This window comes from Gopherus evgoodei, unplaced genomic scaffold (genome assembly GCF_007399415.2).
Source record: "Gopherus evgoodei ecotype Sinaloan lineage unplaced genomic scaffold, rGopEvg1_v1.p scaffold_87_arrow_ctg1, whole genome shotgun sequence".
Taxonomy (NCBI): Eukaryota; Metazoa; Chordata; order Testudines; family Testudinidae; genus Gopherus; species Gopherus evgoodei.
The window spans coordinates 225,568-239,802 of NW_022060108.1; the positions used below are offsets into that span (position 1 = coordinate 225,568).

Genomic DNA, 14,235 nt, shown 5'->3' on the forward strand with positions numbered 1-14,235 from the left:
ATTCATAAAAGGAAAAAGATAGAGATGAGAGCTAGAAGTGGTTAAATGGAATCAATTACATACAGTAATGGCAAAGTTCTTAGTTCAGGCTTGTAGCAGTGATGGAGTAAACTGCAGGTTCAAATCAAGTCTCTGGAACATCCCCCGCTGGGATGAGTCCTCAGTCCCTTGTGTAGAGCTTCAGTTTGTAGCAAAGTCCCTCCAGAGGTAAGAAGCAGGATTGAAGACAAGATGGAGATGAGGCATCAGCCTTATATAGGCACCTCCAGGTGTAAGAACACTTCTTTGTTCTTACTGTGGAAAATTACAGCAAAATGGAGTCTGCAGTCACATGGGCCAGTTTCTGCACACCCTGCTGAGTCACAAGGCGTATCTGCCTCCTCTCAATGGGTCAATTGTGTAGCTGATGGTCCTTAATGGGCCATCAAGCAGGCTAAGCAGAGCTAACACCCACTTGTCTGGGGTGTCACCCAGAACTACAGCACCAATTTGAAATACAGACAGTATAGAGCCAATACTTATAACTTCAACTACAAAATTATACAGACAGCATAATCATAACCAGTAACTCATAACTTGGTCTTAGACACCTTATATGACCCCCTTTACCTAGGATTTGGTGCCACTACAGGACCTTGGTTGCAACCCATGTTCTATATGGTCCCAGTTTATATCAATAACGTCACACCCCCAACGCAAAATTTATGCAGGAAGGGATGACACAGACATCGCTGACTGCATCCCAAGAGCTCCCCATCCTGGGTTAGAAGCTATATCAATGTATAACAGAATTGCTTTACCAAACTCATGTTCAATAACATGACTGAATCTCTTTACAAACTTAAGGCCAAACTTGGTTAGAACAATAGTGGATTGGTTCTGCTCTTGCAGCAGGATTTCTGTATGTCTTATATGATCTTGCCAAGAGCTAAAGAAACTAGCCATTTTCTCTACACATGCTCTGGCCAATGTTTGGAACCCAATTAACATTAAGTCAACATAGATATTAATGTTGTTCACAGTAGAGGAATTTTGGCATTTAGTCATGCAATTAATATGGTAGTGTGCCTCAGTTTCCCTTTTTTATACAGCACATCTGGTCTGGAATGTCTTTTCCCCTGTGAAAAGTTTCAATACTGTTTACAGGCATTAATTGTGAAACATTAGTATAGCAAGGCCTTTTCACATAAAGTATGTTCTCCTGTACTGCTTTCAACACGTTTAAGGAACTTTTCAAAGGATTGGGCACATTGTACATTCTTACAATTCTCAGTAATAGCAACACATTAGTTACAAAAATTACCATTAGCAATAACAACAAATTCATTGCAAGTGTCCATCTACAATCATGTTTGTCATGCCACAGCCTTGGCTTAATACCATTGGAGTTTGGGAATTTTAGGGTTAACTTTTGGCTTCCCTTTGCAAAATTCAGTTTTCTCTTTCCTCCTTGTTCTACAGGATCAAACCCAGATTTCTCTTGCTTAACCAAATTCACTGGCTGATGGGGTGGGCTCCCTGTGCTAACAGCTAGTAGCAAGTCCTTCTTCTCCCTGCCAGCCAGGTAATTTGCATTAACACAAACACCAGATTTTAATTTCTTAGCTGCCACCAATTCCAAGGCTGGACTCTGTCTTACAGAGATACCAGACAAATCCAAAGGGTTTGAGGGTGAGCGTTTGTTTGCTCTTCCCTGCATCCTCAAGCGTTTATCCATAAAACTATTCTGCTTTGAAACACAAGTAACCCACTCTGTTCTCAGATCCTGAAGCACAGGCTGCTCACTCACAGAATTAGCATGGGGACATTCCTGTCCTAACACCATTGTCTTCCCAACAAGCTGCCCAAACCCAGGCACTTGGTCATAGGGCTGTTTAAATTCCTTAACAACTTTTACTCCATCTGAGACCATCTCAAAGCTATCCACACTGGATTTTTCAAAAGGAAAGTCAGTGGATCCATTCACAATAGAAAACTTTTGGTTGTTAGGAACTAAAACTTCCTTGATTAAATCACTTTCACACCCTTCAGTTGTACCAAACTGCTTGCACGGGTTACCATGAGGATTCCTTTCCTTAGCAGCTTTTTTAAGCAGCAATGTACTCCTCTTAGAAATTCTGCCCTCATCTTCTTTACCTAGGGCTTGCTCTAAAGAAACACTTTCCTGAGCAACCACAGGCTTTTTCTGGGTCTCACTTACATTCAGAATCACCTTTGGCCCATCAGGCAGATTTCTACACAATTCCCTTTCAGGCAGACTTATAGACTCACTAGATAAAAGGTTAGAGGTACTCTCCTTCCCTCTGCAACTTTCCTTATAGTCACTGGCAACTTGCAAGTTGTCAGGCTCAACACACACAAATTTAGGAATCATTTCCTCCTTGTTACCAGTTGTTAAACTGTCAGTAGGTAACACAATTAAATCACCTTTTTGCTCTCCTTGTGCCCTGGCTAGGGTATCACCCTGAGCAGACAGAGCTGCTACACCCTTTTCCAACCACACATCAGCAACTGGCAAACTACAAGCACCAGAATTGTCTGGTCTCTGGGATTTTGCTACGACACTAACTGGATGCACCCTAGTCACAGGGCCATTCTCCCCAGCAGACACAAACTTAGGACCATTCCCTTCCTGGGCTTTAGCTGTATTTACAACCAACTCCAAGACAACTGAATTACCCTCAACCATCACAGGCTGAAAGGCACCTTCTGTCTGCTCCACAGACACAGAAGAGCCGGAGACACATTCTCCTTTACCAGGCACACAGCCTGGGATCTCACTTCCCTTGTCCCAGCACACAGGGCTGTTCACAGACAACTGCTTGGAGATCGGGGTAGCTTCCTCCATAGGCAAGTCAATACCCCTGACAGACACAGGCACATTCCCTCCACTGTCACATTTCTCCACACAGGAAACTGGTAAGGGATAGGGACACTCATCGTCCACTATCCTTGTCTTCCCACACTGCTGACTAGACAAAGCCATCGGCTCACAAGGCTGCCTAGGCTCATCCAGACTTTCCCTACCAGGCACATTGCCACTCTCCACAGATAAGCTGCTGCTTTTTTCACCACACTGAGGGCTTGTCTACATCACAAAGTTGCAGCGCTGGTGAGGGGGTTACAGCGCTGCAACTTAGGAGGTGTACACATCTGCAGGGCATCACCAGCGCTGCAACTCCCTGTTTGCAGTGCTGGCCGTACTCCCGTTTTGTCTCGGGTGTAGAGGATCCAGCACTGGTGATCCAGCGCTGGTAATCAAGTGTAGACACTTACCAGCGCTTTTCTTGACCTCCGTGGAATAAGCAGGTATCCCAGCATACCTGAGGAAGCCTCTGGTAATCAAGCTGGTCTCCTTTCCCGGTTTGCTCTCGCGTTCCCCGAACCCCGAGCAAGCAGGTCTCCTTCCCTGCGGTTTGCAGGGTGGTTCGGGGAACGCGAGAGCAAACCGCGGCGAAGCTGGTCTCCTTCCCCGGTTTGCTCTCACGTTCCCCGAACCCCCGTGCAAGCAGGTCTCCTTCCCTGCGGTTTGCAGGGTGGTTCGGGGAACGCGAGAGCAAACCACGGCGAAGCTGGTCTCCTTCACCGGTTTGCTCTCGCGTTCCCCGAACCTCCGAGCAAGCAGGTCTCCTTCCCTGCGGTTTGCTCTCGCGTTCCCCGAACCCCCGAGCAAGCAGGTCTCCTTCCCTGCGGTTTGCAGGGGGGTTCGGGGAACGCGAGAGCAAACCACGGCGAAGCTGGTCTCCTTCCCCGGTTTGCTCTCGCGTTCCCCAAACCCCCCTTGAAGCCGCCCAACAGCGCTGCAGTATGGCCACATCTAACACAACTTGCAGCGCTGGTTGCTGTAAGTGTGGCCACTCTGCAGCGCTGGCCCTATACAGCTGTACTAATACAGCTGTAACAACCAGCGCTGCAAAATTTTAGATGTAGACATACCCTGAGCTACTTCCAGCAAATCACCGTTACCCATTTCAGGTTCACTTTTACAAGCTGCACTAGCCACCAATCCATCACCCATTACAAATCTACCCTTTCCTTCCTCAGTTAGGGCTTCCACCTGACCATTTACTTTAATTTGCTCCTGAGAAACATTTTCCTCCCCAATGAGATCTTTTTGCTCTTGATCTAACTCCAGATTCACTTCTGAGACATTAGACAGACATTCAGAAACTACATTTACAGACACACTGCTTTCTTGCACAGACAAACCTTTGGAGCAACCCTCCTCAGGCAAACCATTGCCCACAATAGACACAGGTGTAAGATCATTCCTGTCCTGTGACTGGCTACCTGAACTGAACAAAGCTTTAACATTTTCCCCAATTAAAAGATGTTTAGGCAATAACTTCCTTACCCCAGCTATAACTTCATGCTTAGCCCCATTCCATTCAAGGTGGATTCTGGCTAAAGGCACACGGACAGTAAACTCATAGAGGATCACAACATTCACACTCTGATTTGGTAAATAATCTTCCTCTTTGACTAGATCTGCTTTAACAAGAGTGATGTTAGATGCCATCATTTGCCCTAAACAGCTTTTACCATTGACTTTTACAATCTCTATGAATTTTTCATTACCACTCTCGTACATAGCACTGGCACAATTTATGGGGCCACCTTCTACTGAACACACAGTACCAGCATTGACATAAAAGGTGGCCGTGTTGGGGTACATTTGGTTACACCCAGACAACTGCTCAGAGTTATACAACATACCAACATTGTTATAAACTGGACTTTCAAGAGGATATAGTCTCTGCTGTTCTTCCCTTGCTTTTTTGACTTGGAGCTGAAGTCTGGCAGTTTCTTGTTGCATCTTGTGAGTCTCCTGTTCAATCTTGTGAGTCTCCTGTTCCAGCTCCTGTTGCCTTTGTTGAGCTTTCTCCTCAGCAGCCAGAAGCTCCAGACGCCCCTTACAAGCTTTTTCTTCTCTCTCATCAGCCTCCTTCTTTCTTTCAGCAGCTTCTTTCTCTCACTCAGCAGCTTCTCTCTCTCGTTCAGCAGCCTCTGCCTCCAGCTGGGCCAGGGCTTGCTTCTCTTTCATTCGAATTTCTGCCAGTTTTTGCTCATATTCAAACTGCAGGCTGTCCATCAGTGTTTGCAGTTTCATTGCTTTTGCTGATGCCTTCTGGCTCATGGTCACTGATCTTTAACCAACCAAAATCTCAATCCCAAATTTCAAATTTGGATAGCGTGGGGTTCTGACTCAAAGCTTAATTGACCTGGTCCAGTGGATCCTGCCGACTACGCCACTGTGACGATGTGGTTCTGGCAGGACCCAACTGAGAGTGCCAATTCAGGACTAATTGCTCAAACAGGGCAGTCACAGCCCTAGGCTGGGGTTTTTCCACCTCTAAGGCAAACCAAACCAGCCAGACAAAAAGGACTTCGGTTTCACCCCACTGGCTAACCACAAGTCACACAAGCAATTTCCTTAGACACTCCAGTCTCCCAGTGTCACCACCAGTGCCACCCGTCCTGGGGATGAATGGTTATGAAAACCAACACCCCAGTAAAAGAAAAAGGTTCTCTCAATCCCAAAGGACCAAGCCCCAGACGCAGGTCAATATACATATCAGATCTTACCCACAAATCCCTCTGTTGCCAACCCTTTAGAATCTTAAAATCGAAAGGTTTATTCATAAAAGGAAAAAGATAGAGATGAGAGCTAGAATTGGTTAAATGGAATCAATTACATACAGTGATGGCAAAGTTCTTAGTTCAGGCTTGTAGCAGTGATGGAGTAAACTGCAGGTTTAAATCAAGTCTCTGGAGAACATCCCCCACTGGGATGGGTCCTCAGTCCTTTGCTACAAACTGAAGCTCTACACAAAGTCCCTCCAGAGGTAAGAAGAAGGATTGAAGACAAGATGGAGATGAGGCATCAGCCTTATATAGGCACTTCCAGGTGTAAGAACACTTCTTTGTTCTTACTGTGGAAAATTACAGCAAAATGGAGTCTGCAGGGGCCAGTTTCTGCACAACCTGCTGAGTCACAAGGCATATCTGCCTCCTCTCAATGGGTCAATTGTGTAGCTGATGGTCCTTAATGGGCCATCAAGCAGGCTAAGCAGAGCTAACACCAACTTGTCTGGGATCTTTCCCAGTAACACAGCACAAGTTTGAAATATAGACAGTATAGAGCCAATACTTATAACTTCAACTACAAAATGATTCAGACATACAGACAGCATAATCATAACCAGTAACTCATAACTTTGTCTTAGACACCTTATGTGACCCCTAGGATTTGGTGCCACTACAGGACCTTGGTTGCAACCCATGTTCTATATGGTCCCAGTTTATATCAATAACGTCACATACACTTTAGGCTTTAGGGTTGAGGTGGGGAATGCTATGAGATAGTTGACAGCTCCTAGGCGATCTTGGACCGTGAATGGTCCTTCCCATGATGCTTCCATATTATGGGCCTGTCATAGCATTCTTTCTCAAATCTGAACCTTAGAGTCCAGGAATGAGATACTAGCATGAATTTCCATAAACTTAATTACCAGGTTAGATTTGATAGGCTGCCACCACCCAAAAATATAGTGTTTGGGGCACTCTGACCTCCCCAACGTTCCCTGGGGACCCCAAGAACCCAGATCCCTTGGGTTCTTAAAACAAGGAGAAATAAAACCATTCCTCCACCTTCCCCCTCTCAGAACTTCCCTCCCTGGGCTATCCTGAGATACTGATCTAACCTCTTAAATCACCATACAGAGAAGCATCTCCCTTCCCTTCCACAAAGAGGCAAACAGATTCAAGGAAAACAGAGAGAGATTTTATCTCTCCCCCTCCCGTCTCCCCACCCGTCCTGGTGAGTTATCCCAATCCCCTGGGATAAAACAAGGGAAACAGAGAAAAACAATCAATCAGGTTCTCTAAAAAGAAATCTTTTAATAAAAGAAAGGAAAAAGTAAAGAATTATCTCTGTAACTTCAAGATGTAACTATTACAGGGTCCTATAGCTTACAGACACCAGAAAGAGACTTTCCCACCAGTACTAATACAAATCGAAATATTCCCAGCAACTACACATATAAAAGTTAACCAGCCAGATCCACAAATGCAAATAGTGTAAAACAATTAAAAAGCCTAAACCGCCTGTTTTTACTTACTATTTGAAAAGAAACTTAGAGAGCCTGTAGTAATGTCTGGTCTCTCTCAGACCCTCCAAGAGAAGAACAAAGAACTCACACCCAAACTTCCCTCCACCCGAATTTAAAAGTATCTTGTCTTCTGATTGGTCTTGTGGTCAGGTGTCCAGTTCCCTGCTTGTAACCCTTTATAGGTAGAAGAGACATTAACCCTTAACACTCTGTTTATGACAGGGCCTGTTGTGCCTCAAGACCATAACCTGGTCCCCTACTTTGAAGGAACGTTCTCTGGTATGTTTGTCATACCAGGCCTTTTGCTCTTCCTGAGCATCCTTTAGGTTTTCTTTAGCGAGGGCTAAAGAGTGTCGGAGGGTGCTTTGTAGGTTGCTTACAAAGTCCAGAATATTAGTCCCTGGAGAAGGCGTAAACCCCTCCCACTGCTGATTCACCAACTGTAATGGCCCCTTAACCTCGTGGCCATACACAAGTTCAAACAGTGAAAACCCTAAACTGGGATGTGGTACAGCCCTGTAAGCAAAGAGCAACTGCTGCAACACTAGATCCCAGTCATTGGAATGTCCATTCACGAATTTACGTATCATGGCCCCCAAAGTTCCATTAAACCTCTTCACCAGGGCATTGGTTTGATGGTGATACGGGGTGGCAACCAAGTGATTCACCTCATGAGCTTCCCACAGATTTTTCATGGTCCCTGCCAGGAAATTAGTTCCAGAATCTGTAAGGATGTCGGAGGGCCAACCTGCCCTGGCAAAAATGTCTGCTAAGGCCTGGCACACAGTTTTAGCCCTGGTGTTGCTTAGAGCTACTGCTTCTGGCCATCGGGTAGCAAAGTCCACAAAAGTCAGTATGTACTGCTTTCCTCTAGGGGTCTTTTTTGGGAAAGGACCCAAAATATCCACAGCTACTCGCTGAAATGGGACCTCAATTATGGGGAGTGGCTGGAGAGGGGCTTTGACCTGGTCTTGGGGCTTTCCCACTCATTGGCACACCTCACAAGACCAGACATAATTAGCAACATCCTTGCCCATTCCCTCCCAGTGGAAGGACTTCCCCAAACGGTCTTTGGTTCTATTCACCCCAGAATGGCCACTGGGATGATCATGAGCTAAGCTCAAGAGCTTTACCCGGTACTTAGTTGGAACCACCAACTGTTTTTGAGGATGCCAGTCTTCCTGGTGTCCACCAGAAAGAGTCTCCTTGTATTAAAGCCCTTGTTCTACAACAAACCAGGATCAGTTAGAAGAGCTGAGAGTTGGTGGGGTGCTCCATGCCGCCGCCCAAGCTTTCTGAAGGCTGTCATCTGCTTCCTGCTCAGCCTGGAACTGTTCCCTTGAGGCTGGAGACATCAGTTCCTCCTTAAACTGTGGACTTGGGCTTGATCCCTCTGGAAGCGACGTAGGTGATGGGGTTGTTTTCGTTGATTGTGAACTGCTCTCCGCTGGTGCACTATGTGATATTTCAGGCTCTGGCTGAGCCTCTTGGGTAGGGTTGTCCACTGGTTCTACCAGTTCAGGTCCGCTGGTGCCCTCTGGCGTTGGAGTTGTAGATGGGTTTGCAAGCGCTGGCATCAGTGCTGGCAATGGTTCTGGTGTTGGTTGCATTTCCAGGTCCGGGTCTGGGACTGGATGCACTATGGCTGTTGCAGTCATTGGCAGGGGATCTGGTTCCACCACCTCTGTCTAGGTCTCTGGTAACACAGACGGGGCCCTTGTGGACGGCTCAGGAACAGGGGTGGGTGTGGAAGCTTACCTGGTTTGGCTGTGGGTGACCATCTTCACTCTCTTGACCAGCTTCACCTGGCTAGCCAAGTCTTCTGCCAGTAGCAAGGGGATGGAATAATTGTCATAGACTGCAAAAGTCCACATTCCTGACCAGCCCTTGTACTGGACAGGCAACTCAGCTGTAGGCAAGTTTAAAGATTTTGACATGAATGGGTGAATTGTCACTTGGGCCTCTGGATTGATGAATTTGGGGTCCACTAAGGATTGGTGGATAGCTGACACTTGTGCCCCCATGTCTCTCCACGCAATAACCTTCTTTCCGCTCACTCTCAAGTTTTCCCTTTGCTCCAAGGGTATTTGAAAGGCATCTGGGCCTGGGGATCTTTGGTGTGATTGTGGTGTAATGAATTGTAACCGGTTGGGGTTCTTGGGGCAGTGGGCCTTTATATGTCCCAGTTCATTACATTTAAAACATCGCCCAGCTGACTGGTCACTGGTCGAGGTGGGTTGCTGGAGACTGGTGAGGTGGGACAATAGGGTGTCTGGGGCTTTCCTTGGGTTGTAGGTGGGGTCTTGGGTTGCCCCCAGTGATAGGGTTTATTTTCTGTTTGCCCCCAGTGATATTCACTCCCCTTGCTAGTAGCTTTTTTCTTTTCTGCCACTTCCACCCATTTGGCTTTAATCTCACCCGCCTCAGTTACAGTTTTGGGCTTCCCATCTAGGATGTACCTTTCTATTTCCTCAGGAACACCCTCTAAGAACTGCTCCATTTGCATTAGGAAGGACAACTCTTCCAGAGAGTTAGCACTTGCTCCTGATATCCAGGCCTCCCAATTCTTTCCAATGTGGTAGGCGTGTCGGGTAAATGACACATCTGGTTTCCACCTTAGGGCTCTGAACCGCTGACGGGCATGCTCAGGTGTCAGCCTCATTCTGATTCTGGCCTTGATTTGAAAAAGTTTATAATCGTTCTTGTGTTCCTTAGGCATTTCAGCGGCCACCTCTGCTAAGGGTCCGCTGAGCTGTGGCCTCAGCTCTATCATGTACTGGTCTGTAGGGATGCTGTACCCATGGCAGGCCCTTTCAAAATTTTCTAAGAAGGCCTCAGTATCATCACCTGCCTTGTAGGTGGGGAATTTTCTGGGATGGGAAACAGTACCTGGAGAAGGGTTGTTAAGGTTGGCTGGTACATCCTGCTTAGCCCTTGCTAATTTCAGTTCATGCTTTCTCTCTCTTTCCCTCTCTTTTTCCTTTGCCTCCCTGTGACGATGCGGTTCTGGCGGGACCCAACTGAGAGTGCCAATTCAGGACTAATTGCTCAAACAGGGCAGTCACAGCCCTAGGCTGGGGTTTTTCCACCTCTAAGGCAAACCAAACCAGCCAGACACAAATGACTTCGGTTTCACCCCACTGGCTAACCACAAGTCACACAAGCAATTTCCTTAGACACTCCAGTCTCCCAGTATCACCACCAGTCCCACTCATCCTGGGGATGAATGGTTATGAAAACCAACACCCCATTAAAAGAAAAAGGTTCTCTCGATCCCAAAGGACCAAGCCCCAGACCCAGGTCAATATACACATCAGATCTTACCCACAAATCACGCTGTTGCCAATCCTTTAGAATCTAAAATCTAAAGGTTTATTCATAAAAGGAAAAAGATAAGAGATGAGAGCTAGAATTGGTTAAATGGAATCAATTCCATACAGTGATGGCAAAGTTCTTAGTTCAGGCTGGTAGCAGTGATGGAGTAAACTGTAAGTTTAAATCAAGTCTCTGGAGAACATCCCCTGCTGGGATGGGTCCTCAGTCCTTTGTGTAGAGCTTCAGTTTGTAGCCAAGTCCCTCCAGAGGTAAGAAGCAGGATTGAAGACAAGATGGAGATGAGGCATCAGCCTTATATAGGCACCTCCAGGTGTAAGAACACTTCTTTGTTCTTACTGTGGAAAATTACAGCAAAATGGAGTTTGCAGTCACATGGGCAAGTCCCTGCACACCCTGCTGAGTTACAAGGCGTATCTGCCTCCTCTCAATGGGTCAATTGTGTAGCTGATGGTCCTTAATGGGCCATCAAGCAGGCTAAGCAGAGCTAACACCAACTTGTCTGGAGTGTTTTCCAGGACTGCAGCACCAATTTGAAATACAGACAGTATACAATCAATACCTATAACTTCAACTACATAATGATACTGACATACAGACAGCATAATCATAACCAGTAACTCATAACTTGGTCTTAGACACCTTATATGACCCCCTTTACATAGGATTTGGTGCCACTACAGGACCTTGGTTGCAAACGATGTTCTATGTGGTCCCAGTTTATATCAATAACATCACACTCCCCTTAACAAAGACCCTTGTTAAAAAACTTAACATCTCTGTCTTCAGGCTGCTTTCTAAGCAGCTAGAAAGGAGGGGAAAAAATCCTACTGGCTTTTGATTCCTAAAAAATCCCTCACCACTGCTCACCATGTCAAGGTTCCTCCCCCACTCTGAACTTTAGGGTACAGATGTGGGGACCTGCATGGACATTTCTAAGCTTAATTACTAGCTTAGATCTGGTAACACTGCCACATCCAGAAATTTCAGTGTCACACGACAAGAGGCCTGTCCTGAACCCGTGACTCCATGACGAGCGCAGAGACTGTCTGACCTCTGCAGGGCTGGGCGGTAACACGCACCGTATGCTCGCGAGACTGAGACAGGAAACCCAGCCGCCTATGGAGCCTGCAGACTGGCCTCAGGCGAATTGCTGCACAGGGCAGTGGGCGGCAGTGCCAGGAGCACACGGCGCAGGGCTGGCTCCCAAGTGACCGGCTCTCTTAGCAAGCGACCAAGGGATGTTATCATCCGCTGTGCAGAGTCCCACCGACCCCCAATCACAGTGGCCAGGCTGAGGGTCTGTCACCACGTCACTAACACGCCCCGTTCACTCACCCGGGTGATAAACAAACTCTGCAGCAGGCAGCCTGCCCTGGGCATGGATCCCTGCAGCCCCTATTTTCCCTGGAGCAAATCCCATGTCCCCTCGCTCTGCCCCCGCAGCCTAGTGCGTCTCAGCAGAGTTAAATCCCCACAGACGCCCGTTTGCGATGCTGGGGGCTGCTGACTCAGGCCCATCCTCCCTGTGCCGCTAGGACCGACTGACTGTCATCACCCAGGGCTGGGTCGCGGGGACAGCAGGAAGGAAGCAGTTACCCCGAGGTGCCCTGTAGCGAACGCCAACCCTGCCTGCACCCTGCGGCCTCGGGACCCTGCTCTCAGCAGGAGCCGTTGGAAGTGGAGCTGAAGGGCAGGACAGGCATCCTGGAGCCTGAATCCTGTTTACACATGTGATGCGCAGCACAGTGGAGCTGTTCCAGTAAAAAGGGCATGGACGCCCCCCAGCCTGGAGCAGCGCGGAGCCCCCTACACGGACTCAACAGGGGCAAGGCCCTGCCCAGTGCTGACTCCAGCAACCCCATGCAGCACCCAGCCCCAGCACGCCCAGTGCCCAACCAGAGTCCCCCAGCACCAGCCCCAGAGCGGCCCTGCTGGGTCTGGCTGGGACACCCCAAAGGTGGGTGAGTTGCTTGGAGCAGCTCCCGCTTCCCCGGGGCTCAGGGGGCCGACTAGAAGGCTGGTCTCAGCTCTGCGCTGGAAGGAGCAGGCGTGGCCCCAAGCCTGTAGGGCTTTGTGGGGTGTGGCGGTGGCTGGTTTGTGAGCCAGGAAGGACTTGGGACTCGAAGGTGATTCCTGCCTCTTCACCTGCTTTTATGGCCCTTGGGGCGTCATTGTGGGAGGGAAAGTGAAAGCAAATCCGCTCACAGCCCCGAGATGGCGATTCTCTGGGGACGGAGGGCAGGGACCACGGGGCTGGGAAGTCTCCTCATCCCTCTCCTTGTTGTCAGGGTGGCCCGTAAGTACAGACCCCCTGGTGTCCTGGGGCAGGGCAGGGCAGGGCAGGGCCCCGAGGCTCCCCGGCAGAGTAAGGTCCCGGGGACGGTCCCTGGGTACAGGTGGGTCAGTCACTGCCCAGTTCTGCCTGGCCTTAGCCGCAGGGTCTGCCCTGAGCCCGTGTGAATGCCCCAGAGTGGGACAGGAGCCAGGGAGGGAATGGGGGAGCTGCAAAAAATCCCGGGGGCAAGAGAGGGGAGTCAAGGTCTGAGAGCTCAGACGGGGAACCAGGGAGCTGCCGGTGAAGGATCCTAGGACCATTCTGGATACGATATCTCAGCAGTGACCCTGGAGGGGAACAGGTGGGAGGCAGGGGGATAAATGACAAACACATGTCAGCCTGCGACCAAACCCAGCTCGCCCTGCTCTCCGCGGTGGCCAGCTGTGGGCTCGGTGCTGTGACGGGCCCTGCAGAAACTCAGGCTGGGGTTTGCCAGGCAATGCTCCCCGTGCCCCCATCAGGAGCAGGCACCATTACTCTGAAGCGGATTTTGCTGAGCCAGCCACAGCCAGCAGCGTGTTGATCGCCCCAGCCCAGCAAGTGCAAAGGAAAGGACTATCCAGGCTGTGCCCCCGTGTCCCCGGAGCAGCCTGGGGCTCATTTCTCCAGCCCCCGCGCTGCCCAGCCTGGGTTCTGTCCCCACTCCACTTCCTGCTTACAGCCAGAAGGGGCCAGATCCTCTCGTCTGACCTCGGGCGGGGCACAGATCAGAGAATCTCATCCAGCCACCCCTGCTGGGCCCAGTGACTTGTGCCTGGCTAACAACCCTTCCCAAAAAGCCTCCTGGCTGGGCTGGAGCCATCCAGAGGTAGTGACACTGTCCCCCCTCCTCTGCCTGGGAGGTTGGTGCCGGTGGGCAGGCACCCTGGCTCCTCACTTTGTTCCTCATTTCCAACGTGAATGTGGCTCGCGCCAGCTCCCGGCCACTGGGTCATGTTCAGCCTCCTCTGCTAGGTGAATGGGACCCTCAGCACCCAGGATTTTCTCTCCAGACTCATAATTATGCACTACGAACAAGTCACCCTCAGCCTGCTGTTTGATGAACTAACAGACTGAGCGCAGCCAGGCCCTCGCTGTCCAGCCTCATCTCCAGCCTGCCGAGAATTTATCTGTCCTTTTTCTGCACCTGCTCCAACTTTGACACGTCCTTTCTAAAGTGCAGACACCAGCTTCGGGGGCTGGATTCCAGTGCCGGTCTGACCAGGTGCAGAGGTAAATCACACCTGGAATGTCCCACTTGCTGGGCCCGTTTCTACCTCCCAGGGGCGCAAGAGCCCTTCGTGCTCCGGGAGCTGGTGGGGAGCTGCTTTTCCACTCTGACTCGAGCTCCTGGCAGTGTCCCCCAGCCTGCAGGTGAGGCTGGCACCCCTGGGTCCCTGCTGGACCATCTCGCATGTGGATGCATTCAGCAAAACACACTTTGTTTGAGTGGGCCCAGCTCACTGCATGTTT

At 49.4% G+C, this 14,235-nt stretch overlaps 1 protein-coding gene across 3 annotated transcripts in view; it reads left to right on the forward strand.

Moving 5' to 3' along the window:
* The window catches only part of LOC115644076 (tyrosine-protein phosphatase non-receptor type substrate 1-like), a 38,848-nt gene that overhangs the window by 20,431 nt on the left and 4,182 nt on the right, over positions 1 to 14,235 (forward strand). The window lies entirely within an intron of this gene.